At 40.9% G+C, this 14,432-nt stretch overlaps 1 protein-coding gene across 1 annotated transcript in view; it reads right to left on the minus strand.

The window, feature by feature from the left end:
• Positions 1 to 11,175, minus strand: part of LOC135714943 (dipeptidase 1) — a 237,002-nt gene extending 225,827 nt beyond the window's left edge. Inside the window, exon 1 of the mRNA XM_065238351.1 lies at positions 11,125 to 11,175. The gene's annotated coding sequence lies outside the window, so the exon portion shown is untranslated. The remainder of the gene's footprint in view (positions 1 to 11,124) is intronic.
• Between the last annotated feature and the right edge of the window lie 3,257 nt (positions 11,176 to 14,432).

Genomic DNA, 14,432 nt, shown 5'->3' on the forward strand with positions numbered 1-14,432 from the left:
CAAATTTCCTAAGGCATGGAAATTTTCGTACATGTTCCCAGTGCACAAAAAAGGTGACAAAAGGAATGTCCAGAACTACAAAGGGATCACATCGTTATGCTGCTGTTCCAAAGTGTTCGAGATTATCATCAACGAGGCACTTTTCAGTTCCTGCAAAAACTACATTTCCACGGCTCAGCATGGATTCTATCCAAAGCGGTCAGTTACGACAAACTTGACTGAATTCGTGTCACTTTGCGTTCGGACCATGGATTCTGGTGGACAAGTCGACGCCGTTTACACTGATCTGAAGGCTGCATTTGATCGAGTTGACCACTGCATATTACTGGTCAAACTTGAAAAACTTGGCGTTTCTGACTCCATGATTTCATGGTTCACGTCTTATCTCACAGACCGCTCGCTCTGCGTTAAGATTGGCGCCTCGCAATCTGAAGTATTCACGAACATCTCCGGTGTTCCACAAGGAAGTAATCTGGGACCGCTTTTGTTTTCGTTGTTTATCAATGAGCTTTCTCGTCTACTGCCACCTGGATGCCGACTACTCTACGCCGACGACGTTAAAATGTACATGATCATCAATAGCATCGCTGATTGTGAGGATTTGTAACAGATTGTGGATCATATGCAAAGCTGGTGCTCCCGTAACTACTTGACGCTTAGCATCAATAAGTGCAATGTGATATCCTTCTACCGTAAGAAGAACCCGATCAGATTTGATTATTCCATCTCCGGCCAGATTTTGGAGAGAGTTAGTCAAGTCAGAGACTTAGGAGTTACTCTTGACTGTGCATTGACGTTCAAGCCCCATTACAATGACGTCCTGAACAAAGCCAACAGACAGCTTGGTTTTATATTCAAAATCTCCGAAGACTTTCGTGACCCGCTGTGCCTGCGGGCATTGTATTGTTCATTGGTCCGCTCTATTTTGGAGTTCAGTGCTGTCGTTTGGTGCCCTTATCAGGCCTGCTGGATTGCAAAGTTTGAGAGTGTACAAAGGAAGTTTGTTCGTTACGCGCTACGTCATCTACCCTGGCGTGATGCATCTAACTTGCCTTCATACGGGGACCGCTGCCGCCTGCTTGGAATTGATACCCTGGAAACAAGACGACGTAATGCTCAAGCTGTCTTTGCCGCTAAGATTATTATCGGTGAAATTGACTCCCCACAACTACTTCGGCAGCTCTACTTCTACGCACCTGAGAGAGTAATGAGACAACGTAACTTCGTTCATCTTGCGACTCGTAACCGACAGTATGGGATGAATGAGCCTATCCGCGCCGTGGCTAATGCGTTTAATGATGCTTATGCTTGCTTCGATTTTAATGTACCGTTAACTGTTTTTATCAGAAGAATGTCCTGAATGTATAGATTGACTAAGCATCCTTTTAAACTTAGATTATTCATTAAGACAACCAAAAGTCAGATGAATTAAGATTATAATAAATAAATAAATAAATAAAAATGTCTTCAAAATGTCTGTGGGAAAAAATGTCTTCACATGATTTGAAATGTCTTCAAAATGAAGACATGCATCATGCAGGCAACGAATCATTTAGCGGTTTATGTTGGAGTGTGATATTTCTGAAATCGATTAACTATCTTCGTAGATGGTTGGAACGATTCTCATTTATTTGGATGATTCGGAATACAACATTACCTAGGGTAAACATCTGAAGTTGAGACATTCTCTCGTGCTTTATGGTAACGATCACCAATCAGTGATCGATATTTAAATTAAGAGAGTTTGTTCAAGCGTATGTAATGGAGAAGGTGTTAACAGCTGCCTGATAACAAATCCTTGGCAACAGTGAAATGTGTGAATCACTGACATATGTTTTCGATCATCGAATAGATCACTTTGTGCAGTTTGTTAGTCTGCGCAAATGGCTTTCAAGAAGCAAGATGCCACTAGTGTGGTCTTGCAACTGTATGCTTCTTGAAATTTATATATGTATGGTAAAACGGTTCTGAAATTTGATGACATGTAAGATGCATTCGTCACACATGTCTTCAAATCTGGCATCCCTGCAACCGGCATCGTTTTCAACCATCAAACTCCCTCCTTTTTCCTACACCATCGGGGCTCACCCCCAACCGACGTAATTTGTTATTCCGTGATTTAAATTTGACATATGCCCCACTCGAAACCGCTTCTGCGAGGTGGGTTACCGTGGTGATGGTCACAGTAGTGGCGGTGCGGTAGGTTGTAAAATGTCCGTTCTACGTTTCCCCTGTCCGGCGCCGTCTGCCGTGCGTTCAGAGCTGTGCTCTATATTGGGTTCCTATCAGGGAAAATTGAAAGCTTAGCACTTTTGGGACGACGCGAATGAGTGTGTGACACATGGTTTGTTGGTGTGTAAGCAGAAAAGAATGCCCTTCGGAAATTTGCCGAGGGGATGAGAGAAATACGTGCCTTGATGGAAAGTAGGATACATCAGATTGCAAATACACACAGCCACACCACTTTCGTATCGTGCGACAAAAACAAGCGTCGGATCATGCGTTAGTGTGTCATCATCATTTACATATAAATTATATGTTTTCAAATCGTGCTTTTTTCTCGCCTTTGGATGGATGAGTTTATTTTTTGTGCCAACATCACGCGGAGTGCTCTGAGCGCTAAAATAAGCTTTCCAAAGGCCACCGCCATGTACCTACCTACTTGCCATCGGAGAGAGGATTTGGGATCCGATAACGGGCTGAAGAGGAGTAAAATGCGTTCTGGCGGCCGGGAGCAAAAACGATCGGCAGGGTGTCAAAAAGAGCGATAGCTTGCGTTTGCAGATTTATGGCATATTGAATTTGCGGAGGGAAAAAATATAAGTGAATCCACGTCTGATATTGGGTCGAGCATCGGATCGACCGATCGGCAGACCGACGCCGAAAAACCGCTAACCGGGTCATGACATATAGGGATCAGAAGTCATAGCAGGAGACTGTCACATTTCCGCCACGAGAAGAGCCATTAGCGTTGCGGGTCAAGTGGATGAAATGGGATTTGGTGAACGTTTTATGATGCGAATTTATTCCTTACTTTGATGTTAGTTAAAGTGAAGTTAATTTGATTATTTGAAGGGTTCATCGGGTGGGACATAATTAACACTTGATGCTATTTGTCTTAGAAAGCATCTCGCTCAGTATATCATGATTCATACTTACCGTTTTTTGCTTGCCCAAGTGCTCACGAAAAGCCAATTTCCCACCCAATTGTCGAAAAACCCGGTCACTTTCGAAACGTCAAAACCACAGCCAATGTCACTCCATTCAAGTACCAGCTAGGCTTTTCATTTCGAATCCCAGCAGCAAATCAACCCAATATAATATATTTCATTTCGACCCAGGCCCAAATCAAAAGGAAGCCTGATTACACTTCTCAGGAATCTCGGTTCGCTCTCGTCACAGCAATCAGTTCAAACGGTGCTGTTAGTCAACATACACACCCATTCTTCCCACAAAACAATTGCGCATTTCAACCAAACAAATGTAAATAAATTTGAATGAATCCCCACCGGGACCCTAGAGTCGGGAGGAGAGCTCTTGTTCGTAAATAAAAGATTATTTTCCACCCTGTCTGTTTTGGCTTTTCAACCCCCTTCTCCGTCACCAGGAAGCCGACGAGCGACCGACCGACCGACCTCAGACAGTCAAGAGACTTCCAGTTTCAGTTCAGGCATTTTTTTTCTGCCAGCCCAGTTGTGCTGCTTATTATCTTCCTTAGGATCCAGGCCGCCGAAAAATGATAATCTGCTACGGATTGAGTGGGGACCAGAAAAACATATGCTAACGTTTCCCTTCTTGGTTCCCGGTTTCTCTACCCACAACCAGAATTTTCTTTGTTTTTCCTGCTGGTTTAGGTTTCAGCGGATTCGTTTCTTTTTTTCGTTATGGATGTGTTGTTTGGGAGTGAAAGAAGAGGCAGTAGCAAAAAGAACGGATTTTTACTGCTTACTGGACAGAGGTGTGTGCGGGGGAATCTTAGTAGGGGGTTTTTGACTGAGTAACACAAATTCATGGAATTGTGTTGAGTAAACTTCTGTACATCCAAAACTAGTCATACAAAGGTTGTATAAACTGTAATAGAGCATGTGTGCTGGTTGGGCGTAGAATTTCTGACGGAATTCTTTTAGAATTCAATATGAAAATGGGATTTTTTGAGAATCTCAAACAGGATTGATATACAATCCGAAATGGGATTATTTATGAATCCCAATTGAAATTATTGTGAAATCCAAGATGAGATACATAACGAATATCGAACGAGATTCATGCTGGAACCCAGATGGATTCTTGTAGAATCCCAAACGAGTTTCAATTAGAATCCCTACATTTTCGAAAAATCCAACGAAGCAGAGCGCAGACCATATCAGTGTTCTGTTTTAAGTGGAAGTTATGATGATTTTTGCATCTCTCATCTTAAATTTAATAATCTGATATTTGATAATAGAGTAACTCCTTCATATATGTGGTGAATGGTACTGTTCACCCATCGTTGTTTCTTGGCTGTCCTTCAATCAATTAGGTTGATTTTTTGACGTAGGCATACGACTGTGGTTTCTATATGGGGTTACACTTTGTGAAAACCAAAAATGGAACGTGTAACGAAATTATGAAAGATTTTGAACGTTAATAACTCAGCTGCTCCTGGACCAATTTCAATTATTTTTTCACCGATCGATCATATATAGTTCTACGCATATGTTAAATTTAAGACTTCATTGTTTTTAAAAATGTCACTTTTGAAAATTGCACGAATGTGCAACTATTGCTTTGATAGTTAAAATTATCACCAATTGCGTGTTAAAAGAGATTTCCCTAACACAGATTTCACAAAACTATAAAAATCTTTTGAATCAAAAGAAATGTCACTAGCAGCTTTAACTGATATTGAAGGAGCATTTGATAACGCATCTTATAACTCCATGAAAAACAATATTTTGAAGCGTGGATTCGACTAAAGCATCGTTAGGTGGATTAATGAGATGCTTTCTAAAAGAGAAATCTCAGCAAATCTTGTAAGCTCATCCATAGTAGTTAGAGCTGTAAAAGGGTGTCCTCAAGGAGGTGTTCTTTCACCTCTTTCATGGTCTTTAATAGTTGACGAACTTCTCAAAAACTTAGAAGCAAAGGGCTTCGAGATAATTGGCTTTGCAGATGACATAGTCATAATAGTACGAGGAAAATTTGATAATGTCATTAGAATGCAAACTGCTTTAAATTATGTTTCGTCGTGGTGCACCAAAGAAGGGTTGAATATAAACCCTTCTAAGACCACTATTGTACTGTTCACACGGAAAAGGAAATTTTCTATAAATAACTTAAAATTGAAAGAAACTTTTTTAGAACATTCACGAACAGTCAAGTATCTGGGAGTCATTCTTGACGGTAAACTAAACTGGAATTCACATATAGAGCAGGTTGTGAAATGGGGCCTAAACCAAAAATGATCCACTGGATTTATTTGACGATTGTAAGACCCCAAGGGGCTGCTTTTTCACTCACACACTTACAACCAACGCAAAACAAACACATGCGATGTAAGCGGCAGCTGTAAAATATGCAATACAGCCGTAAAGTTCGTATGTGTTGTTCAAGTTTGTTATGGGCCATAAATTAATAGACCAGTTAAGAGGGTACTGTCAAATTTGTGAAATCCCATAGTGGAAACATTTGATGTCAGTCCTGTGAAAGACCCAAAATATCCTACGCATCATTGGTTTCGGTGGCTGAAAACTAATGAAAAATCGGCTCAGAAGAAGCTGGGGAGACTGCAAAGACTAGCTACTCTCTCAATGACTGTTGCGATGAACAACACACCGAGTATGGAGATAAAGTAGATGCTCTACTTTATCTGCTTCCGTTGCATCAATTTATCCAATTAGAAGCTGAAAGGAGTGCTATAAGGGTTCATCGAACAAAGTACTTCCTTGATCGTACAGGACACCTTAGTATTTAAAAAATATTTGATATTGATTCTCTCGTATTAAAAAATGAAGACTGGATGGAGCAAAAATATAATTTCGATCGTTTATACAATGCAGCAGAATTTGATCGTAATGTTTGGGAAAGTGGGGGACCAAACATCAGACCAGGTTCAACTGTTTTTTGTACAGACGGTTCATGATTGAACAACCGTGTGGGAGCAGGGGTAACTGGTCCAGGGATAGATATCTGGCCAACCGCGTTCCAAGCAGAAATTCAAGCAATTCTTGAATGCTCTGTAATATGCTTGCGCAGAAATTATAAACATTCGAATATCGGCATTACGTCTGATAGTCAAGCAGCATTAAATGCTTTAAAATCAGCAACATGCAATGCAAAACTCGTATGGGAATGTGCAATGTCACTTCAGAAATTGGCCTGTCAAAACCAAGTAAACCTATATTGGGTTCCTGGCCACTGTGGAATTGAAGGGAATGAAAAAGTCGACACGTTATCCAGGCAAGGATCATCTCAGCAATTCATAGGACCAGAACCATTCTGTGGAGTTTCTGCTTGTTCTATTAAAAAATGAAAGTGGAGACGAATTGGAACAACACTTCCATTGCTAGGCAGTCGAAACGGTTCATAATTCCGAACATTTCAGTGAATAGCAAAATTCTTGAATTATCAAAGAAAGATCTCAGTGTCTATACTGGTTTGATAACAGGACATTGTCCATTTAAATATCATTTGAAGTTAATAGGAAAACTTCAAGAGGATATGTGTCAATTCTATGGCATAGAAAAGGAAGACTCTGAACACCTGCTATGCTCTTGTGCAGCAATCTTCAATAAAAGGCGTATTTTTCTGGATAAGGGGCTTGCAGAACCCTTTGATATTTGGAATGCAGGTAGCAGTCAAGTAGTACATTTCATTCGAAATGTAATACCTGGCTGGGAAAATTCTTTTGGTCAGTCTATGTCGGTCGCTTCACAAACGACAATACTGATAAAGCAATATAAAAACGGGGAATATCATAATAGATCAAAGTAATGGTCGCAGTGATGAATATACCCAACACGAAAAAAAAACACAGGTTTCAAAGTTGAATTCCATCCACTCTCACCAAACGGTGTTTGTTCAATCACCGCGTCCCGATGGGTGGTGTTCTCTAGTACACAATGAAAGGCTGCCTGCAAGCAGCGAGCTGCAGCCCACATGAGCATCCATAGAAGCAGGAAGAAGCTGAACCACTATTGATCGGAATCAAGCTCCCCGCTTAAATTCCTATTCCTGCACAAAACAACAAGCGCCTGCTGCAGTTAACAAATAAGATTTACTATATAAGAGCACGTAGTCCTACGTCACCATGTATGTGATAAGTGGCAACCGTAAACTAGTAATTTACAGAATTCAATTGGTTGAAGGACAGCTGAGATATAGCGGAGGGTGCAAGGTACCACTCACTGCATATATGGAGGGGTAACTGTATATTCATCATTTGCGATCGTGTACTCACGACCATTTTGGACATATTCTAACATTTTTCGAGTACTCCTGGGGAAGTTGTCCATTTTTCTTCAACCGAAACTTTCATGGAGGCTTATCATGGTGGGTACTCCATAAGTAACCAGCTTCTAGAGCCGTTTTGTTTTTTTTATTAATCAAAAATAATTTCATTTATAATAGCTGTGTTTGTGTCATCCCTCACCCAGCTGGGAGCATTGGACAAATTGAACTGCGAAATTATTATTCAATTAATGATCAAACCTAACGTTCCGTCAGTGATGGGAAAAATCCAAAATCTGGAACGGCCGGAAATCACTGCTGATCTTGAGATCAGTAAAATCACAAACAGAAAATAACGGCTGATTTTATCTTAACTGGCAGCCCTGAGTATGCACCCTTAGAATCAATAAAACGATCCATAAAATATTGAAAAACGTTCTTTAAAAAACATCCAAGTGATCCATAAAACACTGCAGGAAATCTCTTGAAAAGTGGAATGATCCATACAAAATATCAATTCGATCCATAATTTATGTAAAATTTAGAAACACAATTGTAAAAATGTACTGCTAAATTTCTAAAGAATGAGCATTGAAATTGCACGAATTACCCATAAACATATTGCAAATGATTCATAAAACATTCAGCAATGAACCTTGAACTAATGAAAGTGATCCATAGAAAATCAAGCTTGTGCACTTAAAAATATAGGCACGATCCATAAATTAGACACATATTGTTCATGTTTTGGACACTATTTTTTTTTAATTTGTTCCATTAACCTTGAAAAATTGCTCCATTACTGCGTAGCTACTCTGGTTTACTGTTCTACCCGTGTTTATTTTTGTCAGAAGAGCGGAGCGATGGGCGAGCATCTAGAATAAGCATCTTCTGAGAAAAAAAGCCCTAGGATGGTTCTTAACACTCCGAACACGATGCAACCTATTAACCTATTAAACCTATTCAAACCGAATAAATTTTTAAAGTCTTAAGTTGCAGATTTGAAATTCGTCAATAAATAGCTGAGCTATGATCTTTCAAACAATTCAAGTTTGCTGTTACACATTTGACCTGAAGCATCGTGTTCAGAGTGTTAAGAAGATTATTATAGAAGCTTTTTATGGAAGCTAATTCTAGACGCTTACCCGTCGCTTTGCACTGACTAAAAAAAAACTTGGAACATCATTTCAAGGTTTATGGAACAGAATCAAAAAGTTAGTGTCCAAAACATGAACAGTATGTGTCTAATTAATGGATCATATCTTTATTTTTAAGAGCGCAAACTTGATTTTCTATGGATCACTATCATTAGTTTAAGGTTCATTGCTGAATGTTCTATGGATCATTTGCAATATGTGTATGGGTAATTCTTACAATTTCAATGCTCATTCTTAAGATATTTAGCGGTACATTTTTATCATTGGGTTTGCTAGATTTTACTGAAAATATTTGATCCATATTGATTTTTTTTTATGGATCATTCACACATTTAAATGGATTTTCACTAGGGTTTTATGGATCATTTGAGTGTTTTTAAGGAGCGTTCTTAAATTTGTTATGGATCATTTATTGGTTTTTATATTCAAAAGTATATTTGCCATCTTAGCTGATCTTGAGAGTAGCAAAATCAAAAAGCAGAAAATAAAGGCTGATTTTAACCTTAGCTGATTTTGAGGTAACAAAATCACCAAACGGAAAATCAATGCCTTGGTATTACAGTCAAAGAAAAAAAAAACCGTCATCCGCCGCCGCCAAAATCCAATACGGTGGCGTCAGGGATAACCTCCGGACAGCAGATGTACTCATCAAGTCCATTCCGAAGAGACCCAGGATTTGGATGCATATTCGCTGCTGGAAGGCCGCCATATTGTATTTTAGTCCACCATCTTGAATTCCAAATTGAAAGCGGACTTCCACTTCTACTCATTGCATGAGTTAAGATGCAAATACGCTGTTTAGAGGCTGCCATATTGGATTTTGGTCCACCCTCTTGAATTTCAAAATGGCGACGGACGTCAATTTTACACTTCTACTCATCGAATCAGAATGCTGACTTGCTCTACTCATCGCACTAATCGGTCAGTAGCCGGCGCCGGTGGTGTAGTGGTAAGCGTGACTGCTTTCTAACACCCCGATGGGTCTGGGTTCAATCCCAGACGAGGTCGGTGGGATTTTTCTGAGGCATTAACAATCTCTGGTCACGTCTTCCTTTCGAAGGGAAGTAAAGCCGTTGGTCCCGGCCCATGTGTGTTGAATGGTTGCGATATCCTACGCAGGTGTGGAAGCTGCCTTCCTGCACATTCGATTGCCGTCAATGGATGGCAATCGATGTCCGTCGGTGATTGGCACTAGATTGCGGAACAGAGACCGACGTTAAATAAAGAAAAGAAGATCGAACTAGTCATTCATCCAGATTGCTGACTTGAATTTTGGACTGTTCCAGACTCTTGAATTTACCTAATTAGTCTTCTAATCCTATGATTTTCGATAATTTTGATCTTGGTTGTTATGATGCTGGTTGATTTTGGGAATCGAAAATCATGGCTGATATTGGTCGAAATCACGAGTGATTTTGTTGGTTATGTTGGCTTGCGATGATATTGGTGCCTGGTGGTGATATTGATCTTGAAAGATAGCTGATTTTGATTTCTGATCTTGATTTTAGGCAACACTGTGCTCCGTAATGGTGCCCTTTTTGGTGTGAAGATCAGCTCTTTAACAAGGATTACTTTTGAGGCAAGACAAGGCGTTCTCAACAAGTTTAAGGAAAAGGAAGTACTAATGTCCACTACAGGTACATAGACGCCCTTATTCGCATAATCTATTCAGGGATAGAAGAAAAAGAAGAGCCACGGTTACAGCGGCAGCAATTATATTCCATTACTCCAAATGTTTCTTCGAGAGCGTGGTTCAAAGGTCTCGATGTAAGTCGGGGATTCATTCGCGTATCGTCAAGACTTATGTCCAACCACTACTCGCTAGACGCACATCTCTACAGAATAAACCTAATTGACAGCAATGTATGTAGGTGCAGAACCAGTTATGATGACATCGATCACGCAGTTTGGCATTGTCCGGATAATGACTCCTCCAGAGTACGACTATTGGATACCCTAGTGGGCCGAGGTAGACAACACTTATCCTGTTCAAAACACTCCCTGAATACGTCGCTGATTTCCGAGTCTCAAATTGCACCCCTCATCCAGCGAATCACCTTCCCCAACCCCCTATCATTGTTAACATCTCTCATGAGAGCAAATTAAACCGACGACGTCGGCAGGCATTTTCATTATGTTTTGCTGCTGTTTCTGCCGCCATCCATAGTACAGTAGAGTCGGATTTTACGCGGGGGATATGTTTTGTGAAAACGTTAAAAACCTATCGCGGCTTTATTGGACAGACCGCGAAAAAATCCGAATAAAATATACCGCGTAAAAAACCGACTCTACTGTACATCTACCAGCCCACAGTTGGGCGTTGAGCAGACTCACCCCAGAGCTTCCCGTTCCCCGTCTGAAAACGAAGAGTGAACGGTTAATCGCCTGCGGATGAGTTGTGACTGTTGGGCATTGTGATTTTTTCCAACATAGCTTTTTGAAACCTGATAAAAGCGCCAAGTTAAAGCTTTCCGAATTCAGTCCCCATTCCACACATGCTCAATTTAACTGGTTTCAACGGAGCGGATGCTTCACTTACCGATTCATCCGGAGATCCTTTTTTTCGCTGCTCTGCTCAACTGCTTCGCACGATTATCTACCGCTGTGTGAAATTGAATCCAAGCTAATACCCTGAGTGCTTACTTTGGCTCATAAATCGTGACCACCACCGTGGAATCTCCGCGTGAACCACATTTGCAGACGATCCTGCTGCTGTTGTTTCCAATTGCGGAATGGTGAGTGCACTCGAAGCACAGTGCCAGCGATTGTCTGAAAAGAGGAAAAGAGGCCAGGAGGGAAAAAGTCAGTATACTTGGTTAAAGGATTTGGCCCGAGGGATTCAATTATGGAACGCTGGATTTCGGTAATGTCGGTTTCGGAGGGGTTTGCCAAAGGATTCGTTTGGGTTGGGATTTGTCATTGTTGTTCGGTTCCGGGAAATTTGGATATTTTTTATATTCCCTTGAAATTATACGCTTTGGAACGATTTTAGGTTCGTTTCCATCTAACCTTTTCCAAATTGCAGTCAGAAAAAGTGCGATAGATATATCAAGGTGATTTTCTCTGCTTTTTGTTCTGATTGAATTACAATTATTCAGCCAAATATCAAATGAAATACATTGTCTTCCGGTAAACCACTACTTCATCTTCTCGGATAGTCTCAGTTCGATTAAGTCCCTTCGGTCGTTGGAACCTGGAAGACAGTCATCTTATTTCACATTACTCAATCCCAGGCAATTAAAGGCAAAGGTGGGCTTGCGAAAAGGGAAATTTCTCACGATTAATCTCACCATTTAGTGCCTTAGAGTACCCTTTTTTGATGGTACTGCTAGATGGGGGTTACATTATTACATTATTACAATACGAAGCCTTATTAAGCATGCGGGCTTTAACATGCTGGTCACGATCTTTAATAAATTCAGCCGGTTCATCTGCTTCGCTAACGACGTGGGCTTTGTCGCAAGAACGTTCCAGGCGGTTGATGAGCAGTACGCCAGGTTGAAACGTGTAGCAGGGAATTTTGTGTTAAATGTGAATACATCGAAGACTAAGTAGCTGAAGAAACCGAGCACGATAGAGCTCGCTTAGGTAGAAATGTTACAATTGAAGTAGATGAGTTTTCTGCCACTATAGACTGCACAAGACCTTGAGGTCCGGTAAACTTCATCCGCTTTCTAATGTGACAAGGTGCACACTGAATTTAAGAAATTAATAACGTATGGTGGAGAGTGAATTCGGCTTTCCATGAGACCATGCATAAATGACGCAGCATTTAAGGCGGAGGGGGGAAGGCATGCACAATTTGTGGCAAGTTGTGACAAGGGAGGGGGGGAGTTTGCTAACTGTTGGACGTAGCATATTTTGTACAACAAATGGATCATATGTGTGAAGCTCCGACTGGCCATCTAGGAATCACCCAGCGCTGTTGCTGGCTAGTCTGCGGAAACACGTCTTACCTTTTCGAGCACTGAAGATGGAAAGCCAAGTGCGATGGCGGCTCTCATGGTTCATGCTTGGTCTGTGTAGAGTTTGCTCTCCAAGCTCGTCACAGGGTATTTCGCCCAACTTCAGTTCATGCAACACTAAGACATATTCAGCCCACACATCTCCCTTCCTCAGAATAAAATGGAAATACAATCTCTTTAATTTACTTATTATAGAGTACTGGCACTTCACAACAAAATTTGCTGAAAAATTTCAACTGTCCCAGGTTATATTTGTACTAAGCCCTCGACCAAGCCTAACATCTGTGGATCTCGTTCACCGGTTTTCTTATATCGTAGTTTGTTTGCTTCAGTTGGTTCAGTTATTATGATTCAGAAACGGTCAGACAATGTTACGGGTTCCAATATCTGCCTTATGCATGCTGTTGAGTTCTCGTTCTATTTCCAACTCTTCTGCCAAATCGTGGTACTTCGTTATCTTGGCTATTATAATTCTACGGAGATTTTCAATACTCACCATACCCATTTTGTTTGGGTTAATACCGCATTTGACAATCTGCAGCACCTCTCTCTATATATACATCATCGGTAATAGGGCAAGTGCACCGACGAATGTGATTTGTACCAAGAGATTGAATGCAATTTAACATCTTGAAATTATGGAAACCATCAAAAAGGTGGTCAAATAGGAACACGACCAATACTGGTGCGTTTCCCTTACTCTTGTATGGGTAGTTTCGCTCATCAGTTATTGAGATTCCTTTTTTGCAAATGGGCCATTGATCGAGCCATTGATTTGGTTCCAAAATCTTTTTTTTCTTCTTATGAGTGGGTACATAATTCTTACCGTGTAGTATTCGGAACTATAACTCGATTTTGGGTACTTTTTCCCTACCGTGCACGTGCGTCATAGCCCATATATTTTACATTGGGTTCAGCTGTTAATTTTTTCATTCGTCTGCAAATCCTGCAAATCAGAAATTGAACTCAGAGCAAAACAAAGTGAAATAACTTGCAATTTTCTTCGGATTTATTTGAAAAGTTTTATTACTGCAGGAAGAAATCCATTGGAGTTAGGTATGAAGGAAATGATTGTTTATTATTAATATTGATTTCATTGTAGCTGGCTGAATCGAAGGCTCAACTGATCATCTTGTGCTTTTGTTATCGATCGATCTAACGTAATCACTCAGGTGCGAAGGAGCTTTTCTTTTACGTACTGCTCGCGTTGTCGCTGTTGTTCCAGCTGGTTTGGTTGAAATATTCCCGGTGTCTGCTGGTTGACGAACTGTTCGTGTTGTCTCTGGTGCCTCAGCTGGTTTAGTGGAAGTCCGGCGGGATTGCTCGGTGTCTGCTGATTTACTGCTGCTGCGCCAAGGAGATACCTTTTTTGTATGGGAAACATGGCGTTTTAATACCTGCCCTTCATCGTCATTGAGGACAAGACTGCCGTTTCTTTCCTGAATGACTGTATACCGTTTAGAAGCAAAACGAGATTCTCCTTTCGCGCGGATGTGTCGTTCGACGATTACCATGTCTCCAGGCTTTACCCTGCACTTCCGAGCACCACGTCGGGTATCTTCACGAAGTTTACTTGAAAGCTTCGATTCTCGGTCGGTTTTTTCGAATAGTTCCTCATCGAATGTTGCTTTCCCGTGTCGCAAGAGAGGAAGCTTACGCTTGATTTTACGTCCAAGCATGACTTCTTCCGGTGGTACTTTAGTGATGCTGTGCGCCGCAGCGTTATGCGCATTAACTGCTTCCCGTAGTTCTTCGACGAAATTTGTTTTATCGATCGAAGCTGCGACCATCGCCTTATTTATCACTTTCATGCACGATTCCACCAACCCGTTCTGTTGTGGAAACAAGGGAGTGGAGTAAACCGTGATAATTCCTCGCTGAC

Source organism: Ochlerotatus camptorhynchus, unplaced genomic scaffold, assembly GCF_037179485.1.
Source record: "Ochlerotatus camptorhynchus isolate MF236.1 unplaced genomic scaffold, CSIRO-AGI_Acam_v1.1 ptg000767l, whole genome shotgun sequence".
Taxonomy (NCBI): domain Eukaryota; kingdom Metazoa; phylum Arthropoda; class Insecta; order Diptera; family Culicidae; genus Ochlerotatus; species Ochlerotatus camptorhynchus.